The following is a 6000-nucleotide window of genomic DNA, read 5'->3' as shown; positions in this document are numbered from 1 at the left end:
GTGTTTGTCAACAGTCTAAAAAAATAATATTTAGCACTCCCAAGTGCTTTTGGGGTGTCCCCCATTCTTTTGCATTAATATTTCTGGCTGTCAAAAGTCCTGTTTGTCAGCAGTCTGAAAAATTAATATTTAGCACTCCCAAGTGCTTTTGGGGTGTCCCCATTCTTTTGCATTAATATTTCTGGCTGTCAAAAGTCCTGTTTGTCAGCAGTCTAAAAAAATTATATTTAACACTCCCAAGTGCTTTTGGTGTGTCCCCCATTCTTTTGCATTAATATTTCTGGCTGTCAAAAGTCCTGTTTGTCAGCAGTCTAAAAGAATAAAATTTAGCACTCCTAAGTGCTTTTGGGGTGTCCCCATTCTTTTGCATTAATATTTCTGGCTGTCAAAAGTCCTTTTTGTCAGCAGTCTAAAAAAATAATATTTAGCACTCCCAAGTGCTTTTGGGGTGTCCCCATTCTTTTGCATTAATATTTCTGGCTGTCAATTGTCCTGTTTGTCAGCAGTCTCAAAAATTAATATTTAGCACTCCCAAGTGCTTTTGGGGTGTCCCCATTCTTTTGCATTAATATTTCTGGCTGTCAAAAGTCCTGTTTGTCAGCAGTCTAAAAAAATAATATTTAGCACTCCCAAGTGCTTTTGGGGTGTCCCACATTCTTTTGCATTAATATTTCTGGCTGTCAAAAGTCCTGTTTGTCAGCAGTCTAAAAAATTAATATTTAGCACTCCCAAGTGCTTTTGGGGTGTCCCCATTTTTTTGCATTAATATTTCTGGCTGTCAAAAGTCCTGTTTGTCAGCAGTCTCAAAAAATAATATTTAGCACTCCCAAGTGCTTTTGGGGTGTCCTCAATTCTTTTGCATTTTTATTTCTTGCTGTCAATTGTCGTGTTTGTCAACAGTCTAAAAAAATAATATTTAGCACTCCCAAGTGCTTTTGGGGTGTCCCCCATTCTTTTGCATTAATATTTCTGGCTGTCAAAAGTCCTTTTTGTCAGCTGTCTAAAAAAATAATATTAGGACTCCCAAGTGCTTTTGGGGTGTCCCCATTCTTTTGCATTAATATTTCTGGCTGTCAAAAGTCATGGTTGTCAGCCGTCTCAAAAATTAATATTTAGCACTCCCAAGTGCTTTTGGGGTGTCCTCATTCTTTTGCATTAATATTTCTGGCAGGCAAAAGTCCTGTTTGTCAGCAGTCTAAAAAAATAATATTTAGCACTCCCAAGTGCTTTTGGGGTGTCCCCCATTCTTTTGCATTAATATTTCTGGCTGTCAAAAGTCCTGTTTGTCAGCAGTCTAAAAAAATAATATTTAACACTCCCAAGTGCTTTTGGGGTGTCCCCATTCTTTTGCATTAATATTTCTGGCAGGCAAAAGTCCTGTTTGTCAGCAGTCTAAAAAAATAATATTTAGCACTCCCAAGTGCTTTTGGGGTGTCCCCCATTCTTTTGCATTAATATTTCTGGCTGTCAAAAGTCCTGTTTGTCAGCAGTCTAAAAAAATAATATTTAACACTCCCAAGTGCTTTTGGGGTGTCCCCATTCTTTTGCATTAATATTTCTGGCTGTCAAAAGTCCTGGTTGTCAGCCGTCTCAAAAATTAATATTTAGCACTCCCAAGTGCTTTTGGGGTGTCCCCATTTTTTTGCATTAATATTTCTGGCTGTCAAAAGTCCTGTTAGCAGTCTCAAAAAATAATATTTAGCACTCCCAAGTGCTTTTGGGGTGTCCCCATTTTTTTGCATTAATATTTCTGGCTGTCAAAATTCCTGTTTGTCAGCAGTCTAAAAAAATAATATTTAGCACTCCTAAGTGCTTTTGGGGTGTCCCCCATTCTTTTGGATTAATATTTCTGGCTGTCAAAAGTCCTGTTTGTCAGCAGTCTAAAAGAATAAAATTTAGCACTCCTAAGTGCTTTTGGGGTGTCCCCATTCTTTTGCATTAATATTTCTGGCTGACAAAAGTCCTGTTTGTCAGCAGTCTAAAAAAATAATATTTAACACTCCCAAGTGCTTTTGGGGTGTCCCCATTCTTTTGCATTAATATTTCTGGATGTCAAAAGTCCTTTTTGTCAGCAGTCTAAAAAAATAATATTTAGCACTCCCAAGTGCTTTTGGGGTGTCCCCATTCTTTTGCATTAATATTTCTGGATGTCAAAAGTCCTGTTTGTCAGCAGTCTCAAAAAATAATATTTAGCACTCCCAAGTGCTTTTGGGGTGTCCTCCATTCTTTTGCATTATTATTTCTTGCTGTCAATTGTCGTGTTTGTCAACAGTCTAAAAAAATAATATTTAGCACTCCCAAGTGCTTTTGGGGTGTCCCCCATTCTTTTGCATTAATATTTCTGGCTGTCAAAAGTCCTGTTTGTCAGCAGTCTGAAAAATTAATATTTAGCACTCCCAAGTGCTTTTGGGGTGTCCCCATTCTTTTGCATTAATATTTCTGGCTGTCAAAAGTCCTGTTTGTCAGCAGTCTAAAAAAATTATATTTAACACTCCCAAGTGCTTTTGGTGTGTCCCCCATTCTTTTGCATTAATATTTCTGGCTGTCAAAAGTCCTGTTTGTCAGCAGTCTAAAAGAATAAAATTTAGCACTCCTAAGTGCTTTTGGGGTGTCCCCATTCTTTTGCATTAATATTTCTGGCTGTCAAAAGTCCTTTTTGTCAGCAGTCTAAAAAAATAATATTTAGCACTCCCAAGTGCTTTTGGGGTGTCCCCATTCTTTTGCATTAATATTTCTAGGTGTCAATTGTCCTGTTTGTCAGCAGTCTCAAAAATTAATATTTAGCACTCCCAAGTGCTTTTGGGGTGTCCCCATTCTTTTGCATTAATATTTCTGGCTGTCAAAAGTCCTGTTTGTCAGCAGTCTAAAAAAATAATATTTAGCACTCCCAAGTGCTTTTGGGGTGTCCCACATTCTTTTGCATTAATATTTCTGGCTGTCAAAAGTCCTGTTTGTCAGCAGTCTAAAAAATTAATATTTAGCACTCCCAAGTGCTTTTGGGGTGTCCCCATTTTTTTGCATTAATATTTCTGGCTGTCAAAAGTCCTGTTTGTCAGCAGTCTCAAAAAATAATATTTAGCACTCCCAAGTGCTTTTGGGGTGTCCTCAATTCTTTTGCATTTTTATTTCTTGCTGTCAATTGTCGTGTTTGTCAACAGTCTAAAAAAATAATATTTAGCACTCCCAAGTGCTTTTGGGGTGTCCCCCATTCTTTTGCATTAATATTTCTGGCTGTCAAAAGTCCTTTTTGTCAGCTGTCTAAAAAAATAATATTAGGACTCCCAAGTGCTTTTGGGGTGTCCCCATTCTTTTGCATTAATATTTCTGGCTGTCAAAAGTCATGGTTGTCAGCCGTCTCAAAAATTAATATTTAGCACTCCCAAGTGCTTTTGGGGTGTCCTCATTCTTTTGCATTAATATTTCTGGCAGGCAAAAGTCCTGTTTGTCAGCAGTCTAAAAAAATAATATTTAGCACTCCCAAGTGCTTTTGGGGTGTCCCCCATTCTTTTGCATTAATATTTCTGGCTGTCAAAAGTCCTGTTTGTCAGCAGTCTAAAAAAATAATATTTAACACTCCCAAGTGCTTTTGGGGTGTCCCCATTCTTTTGCATTAATATTTCTGGATGTCAAAAGTCCTTTTTGTCAGCAGTCTAAAAAAATAATATTAGGACTCCCAAGTGCTTTTGGGGTGTCCCCATTCTTTTGCATTAATATTTCTGGCTGTCAAAAGTCATGGTTGTCAGCCGTCTCAAAAATTAATATTTAGCACTCCCAAGTGCTTTTGGGGTGTCCTCATTCTTTTGCATTAATATTTCTGGCAGGCAAAAGTCCTGTTTGTCAGCAGTCTAAAAAAATAATATTTAGCACTCCCAAGTGCTTTTGGAGTGTCCCCATTCTTTTGCATTAATATTTCTGGCTGTCAAAAGTCCTGGTTGTCAGCCGTCTCAAAAATTAATATTTAGCACTCCCAAGTGCTTTTGGGGTGTCCTCCATTCTTTTGCATTTTTATTTCTTGCTGTCAATTGTCGTGTTTGTCAGCAGTCTGAAAAATTAATATTTAGCACTCCCAAGTTTTTTGGGGTGTCCCCCATTCTTTTGCATTAATATTTCTGGCTGTCAAAAGTCCTGTTTGTCAGCAGTCTAAAAAAATAATATTTAACACTCCCAAGTGCTTTTGGGGTGTCCCCATTCTTTTGCATTAATATTTCTGGATGTCAAAAGTCCTTTTTGTCAGCAGTCTAAAAAAATAATATTAGGACTCCCAAGTGCTTTTGGGGTGTCCCCATTCTTTTGCATTAATATTTCTGGCTGTCAAAAGTCATGGTTGTCAGCCGTCTCAAAAATTAATATTTAGCACTCCCAAGTGCTTTTGGGGTGTCCTCATTCTTTTGCATTAATATTTCTGGCAGGCAAAAGTCCTGTTTGTCAGCAGTCTAAAAAAATAATATTTAGCACTCCCAAGTGCTTTTGGAGTGTCCCCATTCTTTTGCATTAATATTTCTGGCTGTCAAAAGTCCTGGTTGTCAGCCGTCTCAAAAATTAATATTTAGCACTCCCAAGTGCTTTTGGGGTGTCCCCATTTTTTTGCATTAATATTTCTGGCTGTCAAAAGTCCTGTTTGTCAGCAGTCTCAAAAAATAATATTTAGCACTCCCAAGTGCTTTTGGGGTGTCCTCCATTCTTTTGCATTTTTATTTCTTGCTGTCAATTGTCGTGTTTGTCAACAGTCTAAAAAAATAATATTTAGCACTCCCAAGTGCTTTTGGGGTGTCCCCCATTCTTTTGCATTAATATTTCTGGCTGTCAAAAGTCCTGTTTGTCAGCAGTCTGAAAAATTAATATTTAGCACTCCCAAGTGCTTTTGGGGTGTCCCCCATTCTTTTGCATTAATATTTCTGGCTGTCAAAAGTCCTGTTTGTCAGCAGTCTAAAAAAATAATATTTAACACTCCCAAGTGCTTTTGGGGTGTCCCCATTCTTTTGCATTAATATTTCTGGATGTCAAAAGTCCTTTTTTTCAGCAGTCTAAAAAAATAATATTAGGACTCCCAAGTGCTTTTGGGGTGTCCCCATTCTTTTGCATTAATATTTCTGGCTGTCAAAAGTCATGGTTGTCAGCCGTCTCAAAAAATAATATTTAGCACTCCCAAGTGCTTTTGGGGTGTCCTCATTCTTTTGCATTAATATTTCTGGCAGGCAAAAGTCCTGTTTGTCAGCAGTCTAAAAAAATAATATTTAGCACTCCCAAGTGCTTTTGGAGTGTCCCCATTCTTTTGCATTAATATTTCTGGCTGTCAAAAGTCCTGGTTGTCAGCCGTCTCAAAAATTAATATTTAGCACTCCCAAGTGCTTTTGGGGTGTCCTCCATTCTTTTGCATTTTTATTTCTTGCTGTCAATTGTCGTGTTTGTCAACAGTCTAAAAAAATAATATTTAGCACTCCCAAGTGCTTTTGGGGTGTCCCCCATTCTTTTGCATTAATATTTCTGGCTGTCAAAAGTCCTGTTTGTCAGCAGTCTAAAAAAATAATATTTAACACTCCCAAGTGCTTTTGGGGTGTCCCCATTCTTTTGCATTAATATTTCTGGATGTCAAAAGTCCTTTTTGTCAGCAGTCTAAAAAAATAATATTAGGACTCCCAAGTGCTTTTAGGGTGTCCCCATTCTTTTGCATTAATATTTCTGGCTGTCAAAAGTCATGGTTGTCAGCCGTCTCAAAAATTAATATTTAGCACTCCCAAGTGCTTTTGGGGTGTCCTCATTCTTTTGCATTAATATTTCTGGCAGGCAAAAGTCCTGTTTGTCAGCAGTCTAAAAAAATAATATTTAGCACTCCCAAGTGCTTTTGGAGTGTCCCCATTCTTTTGCATTAATATTTCTGGCTGTCAAAAGTCCTGGTTGTCAGCCGTCTCAAAAATTAATATTTAGCACTCCCAAGTGCTTTTGGGGTGTCCTCCATTCTTTTGCATTTTTATTTCTTGCTGTCAATTGTCGTGTTTGTCA

The sequence above is a fragment of the Mixophyes fleayi genome, chromosome 2 (assembly GCF_038048845.1).
Source record: "Mixophyes fleayi isolate aMixFle1 chromosome 2, aMixFle1.hap1, whole genome shotgun sequence".
Classification (NCBI taxonomy): Eukaryota; Metazoa; Chordata; class Amphibia; order Anura; family Limnodynastidae; genus Mixophyes; species Mixophyes fleayi.
The sequence above is the reverse complement of the archived record's forward strand: the minus strand, read 5'-3'. Positions refer to the sequence as shown.